This window comes from Polyodon spathula, chromosome 2 (assembly GCF_017654505.1).
Source record: "Polyodon spathula isolate WHYD16114869_AA chromosome 2, ASM1765450v1, whole genome shotgun sequence".
Classification (NCBI taxonomy): Eukaryota; Metazoa; Chordata; class Actinopteri; order Acipenseriformes; family Polyodontidae; genus Polyodon; species Polyodon spathula.
This window is the reverse complement of record NC_054535.1, coordinates 106,002,904-106,025,478: the sequence shown is the minus strand read 5'-3', so window position 1 is coordinate 106,025,478 and position 22,575 is coordinate 106,002,904. Positions and strand designations below refer to the sequence as shown.

The 22,575-nt window shown below is 42.1% G+C and overlaps 1 protein-coding gene across 9 annotated transcripts in view; it reads right to left on the bottom strand.

The window, feature by feature from the left end:
• The window catches only part of LOC121306654 (protein unc-13 homolog B), an 88,814-nt gene that overhangs the window by 63,741 nt on the left and 2,498 nt on the right, over nt 1–22,575 (bottom strand). For 5 of the 9 annotated variants that reach the window (XM_041238466.1, XM_041238483.1, XM_041238500.1 and 2 more), the window contains exon 1: nt 4,643–4,855. The exons of 2 other annotated variants lie outside the window; for them this stretch is intronic. The gene's annotated coding sequence lies outside the window, so the exon portion shown is untranslated. Of the gene's footprint in view, nt 1–4,642; nt 4,870–22,575 lie in introns of those variants that run through there. 2 more of the 9 variants (XM_041238507.1, XM_041238515.1) reach the window with 1 other exon arrangement.

The following is a 22,575-nucleotide window of genomic DNA, read 5'->3' as shown; positions in this document are numbered from 1 at the left end:
CCAAAAAACATTTCTGGTGCATAGGTTCTCTGTATTACCAGCCTACCTGTGCTCCAGCAACATAGAACACATTTAAATAATGCTGCAAAACATTTAAACCACACGGCGATCACAAGCAAAGAGAAAACGTGATTATGGCTAATGCAAGGCAATATTAAAAGGAAGCAGAAGGCTGCGACATAGAACAGGACATGCACAGTACACAGGAGGCTTTTTACATTGTTATTGCTAATTTATGATTCATAGACAGGTCCCCAGCTGTGGGACTCAATGTTTTCAATGTAACGCAGCATCAGTGCTGTTGATTAAAGCCAGGAGGGTCAGGTCAGGCCAGGTCACTCTCCCCCACTCCCTTTCATAATTAGCACAGGACCCCCAAGCTTGCAAGCTACTGTGAATGTGCAGAAAATGAGTGAGAGTGATGCGCATTGATTTAAGGTCTTCTTAATTGATGATCAGGTGTTGCATTCAACATGGTATCCCTGTAGTGAATTTTTTATCTAACATCAATTCCATCCCCAAATGGTGCTACTCCTGCTGGACTGGATACCAAAGCAGTCTGCTGTGTGGAACCCTGGCTAATTCTGCTGGCTCCTGGTCCTCAGGGATGGGAGGGGAGGCTGAGACTGAATTTAGTGGATAGCCCAGCACACCCCCTCCCAAGCAGTTACAGGGTTCTTTTCAGCCGATCCACTCGTCTTGCAGATGCTACTGTGCCTTTAACACTTTGAGAGGCTAAAATGTTAAATGACAGCTAAAAAAATAAACAATTATTTTCAAAGCAGAAATAGTGACAATGAATGCAGGGGGTCAGAGTAAGCTGACGATCGGCGCAATCCACTGCCTAATACCATATTTGTGCCGGCTACTCTATTAAAAAAAATATTGCGATTATTTTTCGGGTACTATCACTCAGTACATAACAGCTATACATATGCACCAAAAAAAAAGCGTATTCCTTTTGTTGTGATATCGTAACACTATGTACCCAGGTGCTTGTGAGAGATATTGGGGGTTCATATATAGAGGCTGTACGCCTTTATGAAGAAAGGCGTGATGTGATATCAGCTGAACACTTGTCAGCTGACATGCAAATGCTTAATTGCAGAGGTGCTGGATTACTACACTGCGGTTTCATGCAATAGTTGTGATGGTGACCAATCGTGTGTGAGCACTGTTGTGTTAAAAAAATTGTTAAAATGAACAGTTGCATTCAAAAAATGTACAACCGCAAAATACAAAAATAGACAGGCATTAACAAAATGCCCTGAACAACTAACATAAAGAAAACAATTAAAATGAAGCAATAAACTCAATAATTAAGCTAAAAGGAAGTGAAAAGGTTACCAGGTTTTTTTGCGGTTTTTTTTGTTAACTCCAGTAACCCTGCGTTATCTTTCCCCAGGCAAATCATAGCGTGCTGAAATAAGCACGTTAATTTACCATAAAACTGTAATGAAAAAGAAAATGCAGAAAATAAGAGTGACCAGAGAAAGACAACACATTACTTAAATTCTTGTTGTATTATATATTTAAGGTAAGGCAAGTTTATTTCTCCGTTAAAAGTGCTCCCGGCTATAAAGTTCTGCCGCCCGTCTGTACAGAATTCCTGCGGAGAACCCTGAGTTAGCTGTGCCAGTAAAATACTCTATAAATCACAAGGTAACAGGTATGTCAGCAGCACAGATAACCCTCACCAGAGCTGGAAACACAACTGGAGCTACAGTCTCCACCATGACCTACGTCCACGGTATGGACATGTAAAGTGTGACGGGTGGACTCCTCCTTATCTCCATACGACTCCCTATGACTGTACTAAAAGTACACAGTCACTAGCCGAAATGTCTGTCTTCTTGAATTCATCACAATCAGAAAAGCCAATCTCAAGATATACATATACTTGTAAATGCAGTAACCACGTACAGTAAGCCTCCACTATATTTGGGATAAGAACAAATGCTAGGCTATAAATCCCACACGATTTATGTCACATAAAACAGAAAACTTGTGTAAAAAGACCATTGCAAAAGTCACCAATCAACTTGAAGTTATTAGCAGGCTTCAAGTCATTACAAACTGCCAGTGTGTCTGGATGCAGCACATGCAGTATACAGCAGTTACAAATCAGCTGGAAAAGTCCCTTTTACGTGAGCCGTGTTCAACCACCAGTCTTGCAGTGTAGTTGTTATTGAAGATCGCAGTCTGCAGCATTTCCCCATGCATCGTTATTCTAGTTTAATGATGACTTCTAAAACATCCAGGCATCACCAGTAAATGTTATACTTGCAAACCTGGCAGCAGAGTTCACTGCTCTTATTTCAGTGTCAACACAGCAAGTAACTCAGAGAAACTGCTCTTTAAAGAAGCCGCACGGTAACACTTTGAAATAATGGCTGCGTATTCACAATGAATTCCACAGGAATAACACACGAATGTCTTCCGCACTTCCTAGGTTCCAAAGAAATTCATTGTGAATTCAACCCTGTTAATTCATGTGGATTTAATTACCCGTATTCCATGTTTTCCATGTTTCTTTGTAACAAATGATGTTGAGCACATGCATGAATGAATGAATGAACACTTCTCTCAGTCCCTGGGGGCGGGTAAAAGGGTATGATGAGTTAGTGAAGAATAAGCAGTGAATCCATTGGGAATTGGTGGAGGGGAAAGGGAAACCAAAAAGTTTTTAAATCTTGATGAATTAACAACTGAATTAAAAATTAATTGCTGTATAACCCAGAGGAAGCGCATAAGATATGCAGGTGTTATTCCTGTAGTATTCAGCCAGAATTCAGTAAGAAGTGTTATCCTTACAATTAACTGGCGTAAAGACAGTGTTTTGCAGCTCGGACGGAGTTTAATGTGTTTAGTGACTGCACAATATAAATCTCAAATGAAGAATTAAGCATGCCATTGGGAGACCATTTAAAACATTAACAAGCAAAAAAGCAACAAGCATTTCAGCTTCAGTGTATTGTAGAAATACCACCTCCATTCATATTCACAGCAACAGCTAAAGTCCTCTTAATCTCCTGAACAAAACCTTTATTATTTTTAATTGAGGTAGCAAGTAAATACGAATGTAGTGTTCCAAATGAATGAAATAGGAATATCTTATTTGCTTGAATGTTTTTTTGTTGTCACTAATATCAAGGATATCAATTCAACACCACTTACTTAAATCTCTTGAATTACTACTAAAGCTAAATACGTTGTTTATTTATTATTTAGAATTACGTATTTATGTTTAATCTTTAATTATGACAAAAACTAGTATACTACTCTTAAGTACTTCTTTTAATTATTGTAAGTAGCTTTAAGTATTTTTTAGTAGACACATTTACAGTGTATATGCATGTATGTAATTGATTAGTGAAGACTGTTAACAAACAGCATGTTATTGAGGTATTAAGAATTGCAGGTTGTATTTTAAGGAACAGCGTGCTATTGAGGTATTAAGAATTGCAGGTTGTATTTTAAGGAACAGCGTGCTATTGAGGTATTAAGAATTGCAGGTTGTATTTTAAGGAACAGCGTGCTATTGAGGTATTAAGAATTGCAGGTTGTATTTTAAGGAACAGCATGTTATTGAGGTATTAAGAATTGCAGGTTGTATTTTAAGGAACAGCGTGCTATTGAGGTTTTAATAACACCGTGTAACAATTTATTTATTTATTTTTTTGTTCCTGGGTAGTAAGTGTTATTTCCTAATTGCTGATGCCTCAAAAGTATAGAAAATGGCTATTATTCCCCACAGACTTTGCTTTTGTGACCAGGACAGTGATATTTCAAAATATCACTATTTCCAATGGGAAAACGGGCAAATGTGTGCCTTTTCGTTCACATAGTCAGAAAAAAACAACATATGAATCCAAATTAACATGTATTTATACTAAAGTAATACAAAAATGACTACAAAAGATTTAGAAGTCAGTAGTTTTTCAAGATTTACGATTATACTGTAAATGTAGTGAGTGTAGTTCAGTTCCAGTGTTTTGCACATCTGGAGCAGCTGCTGTAACCCAGTTGATATGCTATTGCAAACACAGCCTAAAGGAACAGGTGTAGCCTAATTCACTCACAGTGAGACACTATTGCCAGATAGCAGGTTTGGGTATTGGTGCTCCAGCGTGTTTAGTTATTAGTAATCTCAGGAGTGATTCTGGTTAATCAGCCTTCCACAAGATCAATTAGGTAAAACACATTCCATTAATACAAACCAGGGGCTGATTAATGAGCTTGGAATCAAACATGTGAAACAGGAGATCAGCAAGATAAACTGTACTGTATAATAATAATAAAATAACTGCCGAAATGTGACTCCAACTCAAATTCATTTACAGCAATGCGCTAACGGTTTTACTCACTTTAATGCCAGCACCTTTCCAAGTGCTTTCACATTTTTCAGCAAGACATTTTATTAGTAGAACTTTTGAGGGGAAAGGGGAAAAAATACTTATCAGCATTTTATTACCCCAAATTCCTACTGTTACTTTTACAGTAGAATTTGTACTAAAAATAGCCCCTATTATACAGCCAACTATTAACCGAGCCTCAAAATCCAAGCAGGATACTGTACAGCACATACTGTAGACACAGTGAAGACTTACAGCGACACAACACTGACACAAAACTTACCTACCAAGCTAAGTAGTGAGCTCAGTTCTAGAATTCAGTATTTGTATTCAGATTCAGAATTTAAATTTCAAGAATTATGCATGCTTCCCATGGCGTTTGTAAACACTTGCTTGGTGCATAAAAAAAAAATAATTCATTTAATTTCTTAGCCCATTTTCCAAGGTAAGTATATGTAGATCGATTGCAAGGGTAAGGATGAAACAGGGTCTGTGCAACATGAGCATAGCTTTCTCTAGCAGTAAGGCATCGCGAGAGAAAGAGAGAGAGAGAGAGAGAGAGAGAGAGAGAGAGAGAGAGAGAGAGAGAGAGAGAGAGAGAGAGCACTGAGGGGCATGTACCAGAAAAAAACAGCCGCCTAGTGGAATGTTCAGTTCTACCAGCATTGAGGCACACAGGAAATAATACAGTGCATACAATAGAATCCAGCAGCTCCACACACACACACACACACACACTGTCATGCACACTCCCACTCAAACAAGCCCCCCAAGAAAGGTAGACTCAAACACGGTCTCGTTACAAGTGCATCCCTGACCTGCAGTCCCTTTTTTGCAACAGTCGACTCAGGACACACTTTACAAGTGTCAAGACGTGTTTGTACCCCCGTGTGTGTAGGTCCTATGACGGAATAGACCCAGCAGCTCCACACACACACACACACACACACTGTCATGCACACTCCCACTCAAACACGGGGTCTCTCTCATCTGACACTGCTTTTGCAATGCAGTATACTCAGATCATTTCTCTTATGTTGACATACACCCTCACGAACAAAATACACTTTGCATACAGACAGGTTCCTCTTGACATCTCCAGACTGTCATCCTCACAAAAAAGTTGTTCTAAAGAATATCCTAACCAAGTTTGGAGAGAGAGAGAGAGAGGAGACACACAAGAGGTGATGAAAAGGATAGGAGAGGCAGCAATTCAATTTAGCTGGGAATTTACAAATTCATGCACCACTATCCATGTGTTATTTAACCCAAAACTAATATTCCCTCTGTTTACTGCATGAATCCGTCTTTTTTCCAAGTACAAGGTTGTCCTGGAAGAAAACTTGCTTCCTTCTGCTCTGACAATGTTCCCCAACTCTGAGAATTGGTTTTTCCAGCAGGACAATGCTCCATGCCACCAGCCAGGTCAATCAAGGTGTGGATGGAGGACCATCAGATCAAGACCCTGTCATGGCCAGCCCAATCTCCAGACCTGAACCCCATTGAATACCTCTGGAATGTGATCAAGAGGAAGATGGATGGTCACAAGCCATCAAACAAAGCCGAGCTGCTTGAATTTTTGTGCCAGGAGTGGCATAAAGTCACCCAACATCAATGTGAAAGACTGGTGGAGAGCCTGCCAAGACGCGTGAAAGCTGTGCTTGAAAATCAGGGTTATTCCACCAAATACTGATTTCTGAACTCTTCCTAAGTTAAAACATTAGTATTGTGTTGTTTAAAAATGAATATGAACTTATTTTCTTTGCATTATTAGAGGTCTGACAAGCATCTTTTTTGTTATTTTAACCAGTTGTCATTTTCTGCAAATAAATGCTCTAAATGACAATATTTTTATTTGGAATTTGGGAGAAATGTTGTCAGTAGTTTATAGAATAAAACAAAAATGTTCATTTTACCCAAACACATACCTATAAATAGTAAAACCAGAGAAACTGATAATTTTGCAGTGGTCTCTTAATTTTTTCCAGAGCTATATATATATATATATATTTTTTTTTTTTTTTTTAACAATTTCCCTTGATTTTTTTTCGGTGCTATGCCCTCCCTTTCTGCCGCCCATTATAACACCACCCTCACTTATTGCCACAATTGTACCTGGAGCAGATTCCCATTTTATTTGTCCCATTATACAACAATACAGTTTTCCATTCCTTTCTGTAGCTTCATTCCTCCACTAAAACCTGTCCAATACTTCATTGCCTGCACAAGCAAGGTTTATTTATTCACCTGCATTTCACCTAAAACAGCTGCAGCAGTTTACTTTGACGCAGCAAAAATGCAAACTAAACAGTTAAAACAATGTGTTAAGTTATATAAATGTGCATTTAAACTAGCCTTTCATAGTGGACCACCATCACAAAGTGCTTTACAGAGGTAGGCTGTGAACTGTGCATTATATGCAGAGTCACTTACAACAGGACATTGATTTAACATCTCATCCGCAGTGTGGAGCGCAAGGAGGTGATGTGATTAGCTCAGGATCACACAGTGACCTTCAGAGGTGAGATTTGAACTGGTGACCTGCCTCCGAAGTGAAAATGTGTTTTCTTAAATTATAAATGAAATAATGACCAAAAAATAAAAACCAACACATACATGGAAACTCTGTATGCATAAAGAACGTCATAAGCCCATACTCCTATAGTTCCAAATTCACAGGTTTGTATATATATATATATATATTTTTTTTTTTTTTTTTTTTTTTTTTTTTTTTTTTTTTTTTTTGTATTTATTTCATCTCTTATTGTTAACATCAAAGTTTGAGCCATTTAACAAATAAACCTAGAAAGTAATTTTAGTGGATTTTTTTTTTTTTTTTTTTTTTTTTTTTTAATAAATTGGAATGTTATGCTTTTTAATGTAACTTTTGGGGTGGTGGTTTTACTTGCAGACTATTTAAAGAATTGAACAGTTACTTGCAGTTTTTTGCTATGGTGTGTGCCTTAGAGAAAGCAGGTACTTCAAATGTATTGAAAGAAAGAACGATGCTTTATATTTTGTATTTCTGGGTTGTTTCCAAGTACATTTAAATAAATAACACATGTAAATAAAGCACAAGCAGGAAAAATAAGCTTGCAGTCCCATTTGAACAGACTTAAATCAAGGTCTCAATTTTCTGTAAATATTAATAATGGTAAAATACTGTTAAGATTATTTTTCTTCCACCTGTGTGCTATAATAATTAATCAACTAAATGGGGAGCGGGAAATTTTTTTCTGTTTGTATTTTTTCCGTTCGTTTTAGGGGCAGGATAACAGTACTACTGCTAATGAAAGTTAGAGATTTCCTCAGTCTCATGATATGTCTTCATTCTTGCTAGAACCTTGCTCTTTTTTTAACAATCAGTAGCTTCCCTTGTTGCAGAACATATCCCACAGAGGAAAAAAAACCTAACACAAGTTAAATTTCATTTTCTTCACTTAAAAAAGGAGCTATTATCGTGACAATTGGTGTATCGTGAAATAGTGGGCTGACAACTGTCTGTACCGTGGATTTTACTATTGTTTCATCCCCACTACAGATAAATCTTTTCACACGCGCAAGTGAAATTTGAGTACAGGACGGAGCATAAGACCACTTGGAAGAAATGCGTGCAAACAGCTTTCTTAAACTACTGTAGCACAACAAGCCCTAGAAATAATAAACGGTTTACAACAAACATGTTATTAAACACAGTATACGATTATGAACTCATTATAATAACCATTGGAAGGGCATGGAGACAGAACTGTCCTTCGCTGGTCCCTCCTCAGCAACACCACATTTTGATATTCAAAAGGGCTTTTTGTGTTGAGGCAACTGCACATGCTGTCCATACTGAACACAAAACTACTGTTATAAAGCATTGGACCAAAAACACTTAACACATTACAATAAAACAAAAGACAAATCTAGACTGTAAACAATAAAATACACAGGCCTCAGCAGTCACGAAGGCCGAAGCGTACAAACAAAAAGTCTTTAAGTTAATTCTGTCTCCATGAGTTAAATTCAGTGGAACTGCCTTTCAGCATGAAAGCAAGGCGGTCGAGTTACCTCCTGGTGAAATGAGTCCAAGGAAGTGCGACTCTATCTGAAAGCATGGCTTGCAAACAGATTGCTTGAACCTTGTGCTGTACCTAAATCAAAGCATTTAAGTTACAGAGGCAGGGGGGAGGAAAGCACAGTGTGGGAACTCATTTCCCGCTGCTGAAGCTGTAGCCACTCTGGACATATTTAGGACTTTAGGTTGTAATGCCGTCACTTCATCAATGGCAAAAACACGCAGCTGAAAAGATAAAGTACCTGCCAATGCAGTTATAATGCATTGAGACAGAAAAACACAATCCTTCAGCAAGAGAAGTCCTGTGGTAAGCCCTCAGTGTCCTGCTTGCAAGCTGACTGGAGTACTCAAAGGGAGGTGTGCTCACCTAATGCACCTCAGAAAATTGATGTTTGCTTCCAACAGAAGCGCTGTCACTAGAGGGGACATTGTTTTGTATTTTTTTAAGTAGCATGCAGAGTCAACAAAGCGTCTTTCTGAAAGCACAAACTCACCAGCATTGCGGAAGCTTCATTTCAGGACTCACGATTGGGGCTGTATTTTTATCACAGTAAAAAAGGCTTATTTCTTGGTCTAAAAACAGGTTTCAAAATATTTCATAGCAAAACATAATATTTATTAAAGCAGTAAAATAGTGTTGTTGTTCAAAATGGATAATTTTTTCTTGATTTAATTTACAACAAATGTTCCATAATATAAATGCTTACCTTAAAAACAGTAAATGCTAAATTGTAGAATATTTAAGTCCACGTTTTAAATTTTTAATCTTTGATGCAGCTTGTGTCTTTTTTGTTGAGGACTGTGGAAGGGTGGTGGGTAATTCACTGACACAGGAGACAGACAGGTGGATTTGGCAACACCGCACAGGTACCCAGTTTTATTTTCGGGGTGCTGTTTAAGTTTATCCCGCAGATGGCGCTGTGGGTCCATGGTCTGATTTACCAACGATGGCAAACAGAACCACGGGCATACCAAGCGATGGTACACAATACCGGCGCCTTGCAGGTGCTCAAAGAAATAATAATGAAAACAGAAGGCAAAAATAACAAGGGAAAATAAAACAGTAACAAAACTACAAACAAAAGGGGCTGCACTTGACAGCTATATCCCAGTCGCCGCTACCCGTGTAACCCGGATCACCGTCCTACACTGCCAGCTAACTAGCCTGCTCCGTTACAATATTCCGGGGTCTGCCCAAGGGTTCCCCGCTCTCACTGTCTCGCTCTGACACACTCAGTTTCGGTTTCTCCTGACTGGTTCTCAGTCCTCGACCAGTGCTTCTGCACTCTCGGCGCGTTCAAGGGGCAGACCTGAGGAAACAGCAGAGCGTTATTTTATAGGACCAACAATCTCCCAAGACTCGCCTCTCAGCCATTCAGAGAGGGGGAAAGTCCACACACTCACTTTCCCACCTCCCCGTCTCACTGCCGTGACTCACAGGCATTTGTTGGACGACTGCCGCCCTCTTCCTGCAGCCCTGTGAACGCGCCAGCAGAGTCAGCACAGATCTCTCCCTGCTACATATCCTTCCCCTCAGAATGACACCACCGGTTCATTTGAAAATCTTACACCCCCATGCCTTCCCGAGAGAAAAAGTCTGCGTTTTGATGCAGCTTTCCTGCTCGGTGGACTACCCTGAAGGCATAGAGCTGTAAGGCCAAGTACCACCGTGTGATTCTGGCATTGTTATCTTTCATCCGGTGAAGCCATGCTAAGGGGGCATGATCTGTAACCAGGGTGAAGTGTCGCCCCAGGAGGTAGTACCGGAGTGACTCGACTGCCCATTTTACTGCGAGACACTCCTTCTCGATGGTGCTATAATTTTTCTTGCGGGGAAGGAGCTTCCTGCTGATATACAGGACTGGGTGCTCGCTTCCCCGAACCTCCTGCAACAACACTGCCCCGAGACCTGTCTCTGACGCATCCGTCTGCAGGGTGAACCTCTTACCAAAATCCGGGCTGCATAGCACTGGCTTACTACACAGCCTCCACTTCAAGGCGAGAAAAGCCCTCTGGCACGACTCCGTCCACTGAACTGTATTTGGGGCAGCCTTCCGGGTGAGGTCTGTCAAGGGAGCAGCGAGCGTAGCGAAGTTCGGGATGAATTTTCTATAATAGCCCGCTAGTCCCAAGAAAGAGCGCACCTGGGTTTTGGTTGTAGGAACCGGCCAGTCAGCCAAGGCTTTCACCTTAGCAACTAGCGGTCTGATCTGGCCGCCCCCTACTCGATACCCCAAATACTCCGACTCACTCTTCCCAATGGCACACTTCTTTGGGTTAGCAGTGAGCCCCGCCTCCCGCAAGGATTGCAGCACCGCCGCTACCTTACACAGATGACTCGGCCAATCCTCACTGTGGATAACCACGTCATCTATGTAAGCAGCGGCGTACTGCTGATGGGGCCGCAAGATGCGATCCATCATCCGCTGGAAAGTGGCGGGGGCTCCGTGCAACCTAAAGGGCATGGTCCTAAATTGGTACAACCCGAAGGGAGTCGAAAACGCCGTCCTCTCTCTAGATTCCGGAGTCAGGGGTATCTGCCAGTACCCCTTCGTTAAATCCAGTGTCGTCATAAAATGAGCTGTGCCTAGACGCTCCAGCAACTCATCTACCCGGGGCATCGGATAAGCGTCAAATTTCGATTTCTCATTGATTCATCTGAAATCAATGCAAAATCGAGTTGACCCGTCTGGCCTATCAACTAAAACGATTGGACTGTTCCAGTCACTTTGGGACTCTTCTATTACCCCCAGTCTCAGCATTTCGTCAATTTCCGCCCCCGGCTCAATATCAATGTGATGATGGGCTACTCGAGTCTGCCCCGGGACGGAAAAGAACACGTCAGGAAACTCCGCCACCAGACCGTGAGCCTGACATTTCTGCGTTGGTGTCAGATTCTCAGCAATCTGTACCGATCCTTTTCTTGCCAACACAGAAAGATCAGGTCTCAGGTCCGTGACGTCATCTGCATGCGCCACTAACAACGCCTCTGGCTGCAACCAAGGCTTTAAGAGATTGATATGATAAATGTGTTTCTCTGTCCGTCGCTCCGGCTGGCAGATCTCATAGTCCACCTTCCCAACCTGGCGTGTAACCTCAAAGGGTCCTTGCCACTTAGCCAAGAGTTTTGTCTCAGAACTGGGTAATAACAGAAGTACGTTATCCCCCGGCTGAAATGTGCGCAACCGGGCTCCTCGGTTATATTGTGTCTCCTGTCTGTGCTGTGCCTGCTGCAAATTGTCATGTGCCCATTTCCCAACAGACTCAAGACGCTTGCGCAGGTCCAACACATACCGGACGGTATTGGTCGAATTGTCCTGCTGCTCCTCCCACATCTCTCTGACCAGAACGAGCACGCCCCAGGGTCTCCGCCCATACAGCAGCTCGAATGGTGAAAACCCCGTCGAAGCCTTGGGAACCTCTCTGATCGCAAAGAGAAGGGGAGGAATCAGCTGGTCCCAGTAACGCACATCACTACGAATAAATCTGCGCAACATGTTCTTAAGGGTCTTACTAAAGCGTTCCACCAAACAGTCGGTCTGAGGATGAAACGCCGAGGTCCTAATGGTCTTAATTCCCAAAAGCTTACATGTTCTGCAGATTAGCCGGGACATAAAATTGGTGCCTTGATTGGTTAGTATCTCCTTGGGAATAACAAGCTCGTTGGCAACAGACTTAGCGGACATAGATCGGAGGGGAATTGCCTCTGGATAACGCGTAGCGTAATCCAGAATGACAAGTAGGTGGGTGTATCCTGCCACGCTCCTCTCTAATGGCCCAACTATGTCCATCCCAATACGCTCAAATGGAGCTTCCACTAGGGGCAAAGGCACCAGTGAGGCTTGTGGAACGGCTCTAGGGCTGGCTTTTTGACATTCCCCACAACGCTCACAAAACCACTTGACATCGCCATCCAGTCCCAGCCAGAAGAACCGTGACACAAGCCTTGCTTTAGTTTTGTCCCTTCCCAAATGACCAGACAGGGGAATAGCGTGAGCCAGCTGCAACAAATCCTCCTTAAAGGGCTGAGGAATGAGCAACTGATGACGCACTTCACCGGTCTGGGGTAATTTATCAACACGGTACAGCAGGTCTCAATCAATTTCAAAGTTGGGGTACGTGGCGGCGCGTCTGGGCTCGACCATCCGACCATTAACTACCGCTGCTTGGTCAAAGAGCCAGCCCAGCACGTCGTCATGCCCTTGCTCGAGTCGGAAGTCACGGGAGCGAGCTAAGAAATCAGCTCCCATGGCTTCCAACTCGGGGTCAGGTCGATCCCGAGCAGAGGCAGCCAAGCCAGACCCCTGCGCTGGCTCCTCAACCTCCCCCCCGGACTCTTCACCAACCGCCCCCACCTGAAACTTCTCCGACTCCCTCCATTGCCAGCCCTCATTCTGAGTGATCCGACGCTCCCGTTTAGTTTTACGGGGTTTAAATTTATGGCAAAACCATTCTGGATTGCGAAAGGGAAAAATCTCTCCAATTACTTCCACTTTCTTAGCCAATAAAGAGGACGGGGCTGTCAGGGCAGCCAACCAATCTTTAAACTGCTCACAGTCCCGTCCCAGAACTACTGGTACCGGCAATCGAGGACATAATCCTACCTGCACCTGCGTCACCTGCTGGCCAATAGTCATACACACATTGATCTTGGGATAGGAGCGGACATCGCCATGAATACATTTAATATGCACCCGTCCCAATACACGTTTATGATTAGGCTCTCCTGTACTAGAGACTGACCACACCCTGAATCCAGGAGAGCCTGGGTTTTTGTACCATCCACTGTCACAGGAATAACAAAACCTGTGTGCTGAAGTGACTGAGGTAATTAAACGCACCTACCTGGTCGGCTGAGGTCACACTCCATCACGGGGCAATCCCGGGCGAGGTGGCCCACCTCCCTGCACATCCAACACCTCGGTGGGCTAGTTTCTCCCCCCGAAGTTTTGGCAAAAGGGGGAAACATTGGAGCCATAAAAGGAGCTCGCCGATAAGACGTCCGCGCGAGACCCCAGTCTGACACTGCAGCAGCCCGTAGGTATCCCCACCCTGCCCCATTCCCAGGGCCGGGAGCTCCCGCCGACAACGGCCGACCAAATCCTGGACTACCCCTTCCCCCCAGTCCCTTCGCCCTCTCCGGGGCCAGTTGAGGGAACGATCCAGTAGCCGCACTCCTCCCCGGCAGTTTCGCAGGCGTTGGCTCCGCTGCCTGGTACTGCTCGGCTAGTTCGACCGCCCGATCCAGAGTATCTGGTGCCTGCCGCTGGACCCATAGCCAAAGTCCCGGGGCTAGACACTCCAGAAACCGCTCCACCACGACCAGCTCTACCAACCTGGCTTTGGTGACCGCGTCCGGGTTCAGCCAGCCCATGGCATAATCCTTTAACCGGTGGGCAATAGCTCGGGGATGCTCCCCCGCCGCAAACTGCTCCTCCCGGAATTTCTTACGGTAGCCCTCCGGTGTGGCCCCCACACGATTCAGGATGGCTGCCTTCAGCAGGGGGTAATCCAGCATGTGCTCCGGGGACAGCATCCTCGCAGCTGCTTGAGCCTCCCCGGTGAGTTGGGGCAACAAACAGCTAGCCCACTGGGCTTGGGGCCACGCGGCCGAGATCGCCATGGCCTCGAACACCTCCAAGGAGGCGTCAGGTCGATCCTCTGCCGTCATTTTGGTGGGTCTCTGTAGGGAGTGGTCTGGAGCTGCGGGTCTAGCCGCCCCCTGCATTGCCGCGGTGAGCATCTGTCACAGGAGGTCCATCATTGCGGAAAACTGGGTGGCATCCATCGCTAGTCTGCTCCTGTAGCTGCACTGCTTGGGGCAGTGCCAGTGAATCCCACTTCTGACACCACATGTGGAAGGGTGGTGGGTAATTCACTGACACAGGAGACAGACAGGTGGATTTGGCAACACCACACAGGTGCCCAGTTTTATTTTCGGGGTGTTGTTTTTAAGTTTATCCCGCAGATGGCGCTGGGGGTCCGTGGTCTGATTTACCAAAGATGGTAAACAGAACCACGTGCATACCAAGCGACGGTACACAATACCGGCGCCTTGCAGGTGCTCAAAGAAATAATAATGAAAACAGAAGGCAAAAATAACAAGGGAAAAATAACACAATAACAAAACTACAAACAAAAGGGGCTGCACTTGACAGCTATATCCCAGTCGCCACTACCCGTGCAACCCGGATCACCATCCTACACTGCCAGCTAACTAGCCTGCTCCGTTACAATACTCCGGGGTCTGCCCAAGGGTTCCCCGCTCTTACTGTCTCGCTCTGACACACTCAGTTTCGGTTTCTCCCGACTGGTTCTCGGTCCTCGACCAGTGCTTCCGCACTCTCGGCGCGTTTAAAGGGCAGACCTGAGGAAACAGCAGAGCGTTATTTTATAGGACCAACAATCTCCCAAGACTCGCCTCTCAGCCATTCAGAGAGGAGGAAAGTCCACACACTCACTTTCCCACCTCCCCGTGTCACTGCCATGATTCACAGGTGGTTGTTGGACGACTGCCGCCCTCTTCCTGCAGCCCTGTGAACATGCCGGCAGAGTCAGCACAGATCTCTCCCTGCTGCAAGGACATTTTAAAGAAATCATGCAGCTCTCATTTACCAGAATGGGGTTGGAGTCAGCATTTACCTTTATGGAAAAACATCTAGATTTTGCAAATTCACAAAGCTTTTATTATGCATTCTCCCTGCGCTTGCTTTACACATTGCCAGGATAGATTGACAATCAATTACCCAATTTGCCCTAGGAATTTTAAATAAAAAACTAAAATATTTACATGTTCAGTTTTGAAGATTTTTTATTTTTTTGCATGCTAGTTTTATAACATTTCCATTGTGCAAAATCTCCCTTGTGAATTCTTCCTTAAAATGTCGCCCATTGTTTTAGTGTGTACATGCTGTGTGCTAGTCATTCCAGTTAAACACAGCATTTGGCCAAAGCACAATACAGAATGACTATGATATACAACCATAAAGCTGTTGAAGTAGTAGGTGTTTTTAGGAAACCCTTTTATTTTCTGTAACAGCAGAATGATTGCTCAGGAAGCTCCTTCAGGAGACAGAGAGCACACTCAAACCATTCCTAATTCCCTTTCATCTTCTCTCATGTGCCTCTTTCTTCCCTGCCACTTTGACTGTAACTCAGAACACAATTCTCTGTAAATAGCTTTACTGATCACAACTTGACAAATGAGACACAGTCTCATGTTGCTATGACAACCGACGATTTCAATGATCCTGGCAATCAAGAAAATGTTTCCAACAATTTCATTTTTGTTTTTAATTTTTAAAAGGCCATTATTTCTTTCTAACAATGCAAAGCAAAAAAAAAAAAAAAAATTAGTGAAACAATGTGCGTATAGATGTTTTTTTTATTATTATTATGACTATAATACCAGAGTTGGAGTCTCGCTTTGATTCACTTCAGAGGAGCAGAATAGTCGGGTTATCTGACTACAAACTGACTGATGGCACTAGATAAAACCTTGGAATGTTTGATTAGAATGTGAACTCTAACCCACAGCTTCCTTCCTATAAACTAACAAGCACAATCACATCTTACTGTACAGTCAGCACCCATTTATCTGCCTCTGATCCATCACTCTCATCTGACCGTCATTCAGCGCTGTAACAGACTGATTCTACTATAAAATACTACATACAACCGACATGCGTTTTCTGACTGTCTGGATTTTTCCGTTACACAACGTTAATGCGTTGTGTGCATGTGTCTCTTACTGTATAAGCCTTGTCATCTTGTGCAGTTTGGGCGAAATACAATAAGAAAAGCATCTGACTCATTATATACTAATTTTTCACACAAATGAAAACTGCACTCAAGAATGGCTTAAAATGAATAATATTTGTATTTTTGTAAAACATAACATTTTTTATTTTTGCAGGGGTGACGTCAGACCAGAAACACACTCCACAACAAGGACTGGCGGATGAAAACCGAGACGTTATGGCGGTCAGTATATTTATTAAATAATCAAACAAAAGATTTGAACAAACAAAAGACATACAAAACAAAGGATGCGTTGGCCAAACAAACAAATAGACAAAACGCAAAACGGACGTGGACGAACCCAACAAACAAGTACCGTGCTTGTTTTTAGCCAGCATGCTGTAGCAATTGCTGTATTTTTAAATTAACTCTCTTCTCTCTCACCCGTTCTCCACTCACTGAACACACAACCCCGAGTGAGTGACAACATGCTGCTTTTATGCAGCTGTACCGAGACTCGATTGCTAATCAATCATTCAATTGGAGTCTTGGTACAACTGCACGTGAATTAATAAAGTGCAATTCCCCGTGCTCACATATTATTACCTTTTACCTGCACATGAAGTGCTGTGCAATCCTCATGCCTAAATACAAATATACATATTAAACACTCATGTTCATAACCCATATTTATATCCTGTGTATTTTATACATAAACACCAACATTAACACACTACATACAACATAAAACACTAATAAACATAAAGGGGGGGGGGGGTCACTCTGCCACAAAGCTTTATATGTTTGCTGTTTTTAATATGTTTTTCCTTGCTTGTTGAAGTACCATTTATATACAGTACATTACTGTACTGTGAATGTTGTTTTCAAGTGCTGTAACTTCAAATGAAGTATAATTTGGATGTATGTTATTGTAAATGTAATGTTGTTTGGCAATTACATGTTTATACAAATTGTATGTGGTTTTATTGATTATTCCTGGTGTAGTGGGGTTAGATATTTTGTTTTTTCTGGTTCAGCCTCGCAATCTAGTGGACGTTTCATTAAACCACCACTCTCATTTATCCGTCAGTGGGACCTGGAACAGGAAAGGTTGGAAAAGCGAGTGCTGACAGTTGTATTATTGTGATAACCGCAAGGATCAGGCAAGTAATGCAGCAACAAGTTACCCCACTCCTAGTAAGATGATCAACCTGGCTAAGGATCACAGATACAATTAGCTGCGGTCACATCATTGCCTCATGAGGTTATCTGTTTCATTACTTCCATGTCAAAGTGATATCCACTTAAGCCTACCTAAATGTAAAATCAGTGCTTTTAAAATGAACGAGCCGCTCAGATGTCTGGGTTCCCTTCCACTGATGGATGTTGGAATGTGTTTTACTTTGTGTTCTCGAGCATCACATTTCTCCACCCCTGACCGCTCTCTCTAGTTGGGCTGAAAGCCTTTACTGGCCTTTACTGCACTTAAAAAGGAAGAAGTGGGTCACCTCCAAACCCTTCTCTTGATCTGTAACTCATTCCAGGGGCCTTACATTTCACAGTGCGTTGAACCCTCTTTAGCCATTACTGTTAGGAGTGCAGGGTCCACTCACAAAAGGCAGCAGGGCTGCAGGTGATTCAGCACACACAGCATGTCAGAGGAGGCATCTGTTCAGTGCGTCACACTTCATTTTGTTTAAACCAGTTAGGAACTCAGATGCAACTTCGCTCTAACTGAGTGTGCCTGGTGGCTACTGTACCTTCAGCACTAACAGCAGGCTGTGTTACATATACAAGATATACAGGCTTCGTAGGTTTTTAAAGTTTTCAGTAATACTTGAGGTTTTAACGAACTCGATGTTAGGATTCCTAACAGTGGATTTATAGAAATGAATCTTCTTCTATTCCAGTGGTTCTCAAATCAAAGGCTTTTGTGGCCACCTGCTAATTCTTCCTAAAATACTTCATATCATATGAAAAATAAAGAAAATAGACATATGCACTTCTAAATGGTTTTCATTTACTTCTGTGTTAAAGCCAACGTGTTTCTTATTAGAAATGACAGCGACCCCTCTGCTCTGTACTGCCTTCCTCATGACAAACTGGAGACATAAATCAGGTATTTTGCAAGGTTATTATTATTATTACTCTGACAACAAATCAAACTTGGATGTCTGTGTCTGTAGACAAAAAACTAGAATCAAGCACATAAAGTTATAATACTCAAGCTAAAGTACATTACTAATGTATTACAGTTAAATGAATACAAAAACTACTTTTACTTTCCTGTTTCAAGCACATGCTGCACAATCCCCTGCAAAATAGAACCAATGTATTAAGTTCTGCAATGCTTTTAATCGTAAAGATCATAAATACACCCTATAAAATAAACACAGAGCATAGACATCTGCAAACAAGCCCAGAAAGAATTGCTCTCTCACAGGTAGGACCTTGACAACACATTAGAAATGAAGTATATACAGAAATACAGTGACAAAAAACACAAAGAAAATAAATATGAATTATAATATTATACCAAAACAATAACAATAATGATGCAGTGGTATTGCAAATTACAGCTGATTGAATAGCTTAGATACTGATTTCTTGAAAAAAATTCTGATGTCCATGCCACTATATTGATGTTGCTCTACAAAAGCCTAGCCTCATCCATCTTTTTAGCGGAAGTATCCATTACAAACTCCTAGAAAAACTAGCACTGTGATTGGGAATTACCTGAATGTCGATCGACCAATCAGCACTGACACAGGGAAACAGCTGAGATTTGCAATGCAAGACAAAAGACAAGAACAGCACTGAGCTGCTCTGAATGAAAGCTGCATAGCAGCGCTGATTAAAGTAAAGGTCAGTTTAGAGAAGAGTTGCTGTGGAAGCTGCTGTGGCCATACAGAAATCACAGTGGCGGCCGCACAGCAGAAACTCTGCTCTATTCACAGCCACACACAGAACAAACCATTCTTTTTTTTGGGTGGTGTTTTTTCATTTTTATTTATTTTATTTGTCGTGCTTGAAAAAAAATGTTCTACTTGAAAATGTTACTAAATCTGCAAATTACATATTTAAAGTGTTTAAAATAACAAAGAACAAAGACACTGTTTACCAGTTCCTGATCGCAATAAAACCGTGATTAAAGGACAGTTGATAGCACACTTTGTCTCTAAGATACCGCTAACCTTCCCAAAACGGTAAACTGCCAGGTGGTAATGTTCTCTAAAATCAGGGATTAAATGGTTAAACCACTAAGTAGGCCTACACTCACACACACACACACACACACACACACACACACACACACACACACACACACACACACACACACACACACACACCCCTCCCACTCTCCCTTGATGTAGCTATGCTCTTTTCCAAAGCAGTGACATACTGCACTCTCTAGTCTGAGCATCAAGGGAGTAGTGCTGCCGAAAACTGTGGAGCACAAACAGTCAAGAGCTCACATTACAGCCCAGCGTATTTTGAAAAACTAAAAAAAGCACACTCTTGAAAAAATGTGTGACAGCCTGAATGCGCCTCATTTAAAAAGTGGAATTTTCCGTTCTGCATATTACAAAATGACAGACCTTTTTCATTTACAGTATAATTGTAGATCTCGAAAAACAACTCACTTCTAAATCTTTTGTAGTCATCTTTGTATTACTTTAGTATAAATACATGTTAATTTGGATTCATATGTTGTTTTTTTCTGACTTTATGTGAACGAAAAGACACACATTTGCCCATTTTCCCACTGGAAATAGTGATATTTTGAAATATCACTGTCCTGGTCACAAAAGCAAAGTTTGTGGGGAATAATAGCCACGTTCTATACTTTTGAGGCATAAGCAATTAGGAAATAACACTTACTACCCAGGAACAAAAATTGTGTTACACAGCGTTACCAAGATCGGTCGTATTTTAAGCACCAGATGTGTAGCAAGTTCATTTCAAACGATTTACGCCGCATGGCACCACTATAAAGCATTGTGTGCTCACTTTCATTTTGCTATGAAAGATGAAAGAAGATCATTGTCAGACAGAAAAAACATACAATGGTGTGTTTAAAACATCTGTCTTGGAAGCAGTTTCTTTTGTGTTTAGCTCTTATGTATGGTACATTGAATGAACTTGCCCTGCTCTCCGAATGTTTACAAAAACCCACCTCAACAACTGTGTACACAGACCAGCTTATCCATGGCAGACCAGCTTATCCATGGCAGACCAGCTTATCCATGGCAGACCAGCTTATCCATGGCAGACCAGCTTATCCATGGCAGACCAGCTTATCCATGGCAGACCAGCTTATCCATGGCAGACCAACTGGATCCAAGGCCGACGAGCTGATTCATCACAGCACACGCTTCTTTGAAGGATGAAATGACGGGTATAAAAACTCTTGGGGCTGAGATTGTAGGAGGACTGTTTTGCTGACTTGTAACAAAAACATCATTAGCATCAAATCGTCAGCAGTTTACCAGTCTCATTAATAATCTGAAAAGTTGGATTTTCACTACATCTTGATAGAAAGGATTTGTTCAGCATCCCGGGCTCAATCGAGCTATGTCTCTAATTGAACAGATACGAGTTCTTGAGCTGGAGTACAGGCCAGCTGAGCTTTCTTCAGGGTATGAGGAATCAGAGGTATCTTCTCTGCAAGCGGTTTAAATTGCCTACAGAGATTATGTCAACAAAGGTAACTCTTCAAGAATTACAACCTTTGCTGAGCTGTACACAACTAATAGCATGCAGCTCTGCAGAATGTGAGGATTTAGCCATATGAACCTAATAATATCACCAACACGCTCAAGAATTCTGATGTGTCAGGTATCTTTCATGGACTCTCACTTACACAATGGGATCCCACAAGTTACGTTACTCTTTGGTTGCAAAGTCACCACTCAGCTGACGAAACCAGGACAAGAGTGGCTGCATCCACTGAGTGGCGTACTGGAGCGACCCATTGTGGAAACTTTGATGGACCCACTTGGACGTGCCTTGTTGCTTGGTTTAATGGAAGGTGAGTTGAGAGTTTTAAATAAATTAGTTTTTATTATAATATATGAAGCAGCAAATAATTAGTGTTGCATATATTTTCAATTAAATAAAACGGACTGGCAGAAATGGAAATTAGGTCTTGAACATGAGATCGTTACTCTGATGGTGACGTCACACGCGTGACAGAAACTTTGGCAGGGATCTGGCTCTGTAAAATGCAGCGCTACTCCACTGCTCAGCATGTCGCTATCAACACACACACATGGCCTCTTTTTTTGTTGTTCCCTTCTTATTAACAGAGATCAGCGGAAGTGTGAAGCTCAGCTAACACCCTACTTTTAATTACACACTAAAGATATTTCCTGATACAACCAAAACCACACATTACAGTGTTTCTTATTTTCTGTGAAATGTAAACGACCACACGAAAACGTTGGGATATATCCAGTCATTTAATGGTGGACCATTTTTAAAAGGACGCAAACGTAATGGAACAGGGAGAATATGTATTTATATATGTAACTATAAAACAAATGTATTCTTCATTCAAGAACCATATGGTGAACTACAGTACTATGAGCTATGTTGTGCTTTTGATCTTGTTATCATGACACACACCTTACAGGATCATCGGACTGAACAAATGTATGTGTGATGTATGTATCTGCACAGTCTGACAGCAAATACAAATACTACCTATCAGTACAGGCACTTGGGCCTTTTTCTCTTTCACAACTGGCAAAAGGACAAAATAAAAGCATCTTAAATCGTTCTGCTTTTCTTGAATAGTTTTGGTTCCCCAATGGGTTCTATGCAAATTCCTTGTGATGGAAGACAGCCGCAGGTGCAGTCGATCCTGCCAAATAAATGTATTTATTTCAGAAGATATCTTTCAGGATTGTAAATCCCCCAGAAATGGTGAATGCTAATTCACATCCCAGTTCCCACGGCTTTCAACTAAAATGAAGACAACACTTTCTTTTTTATTTTGAATGAAAAACCCTATCCTGTTGTACAGTCAGACAGAGCAGGGTCTTTCGAAGGCCTTTTCGAATAGGACTTCCTCATTCTTCTTCACTGCCATAGCAGGATTTTTACATATAAGTATTATTTTGTTTTATCTTTTTAGTTGAAAAGATGAGCTGCCACTGCAAATCAACGCCAGACTTTATAACAGTAGGGTTCAGTAAATCATCTGGAAGTTAATAAGGAACAGAGAATTGAAGCCAGCAGTGCAAATGCATCATCTTAAGTTATCAAAGGCAATGGTTTTAACAGTGGGCACTGATCTAAAGTCTCTTACCTCTACAACCAACAATCTGTCACCTGAAACTCTTACAATTACAATCACAGCTCTCTGAAATGTAAAATGTGTTTTTCCACAGTGTCAAAAAAGTGGGACCCGTC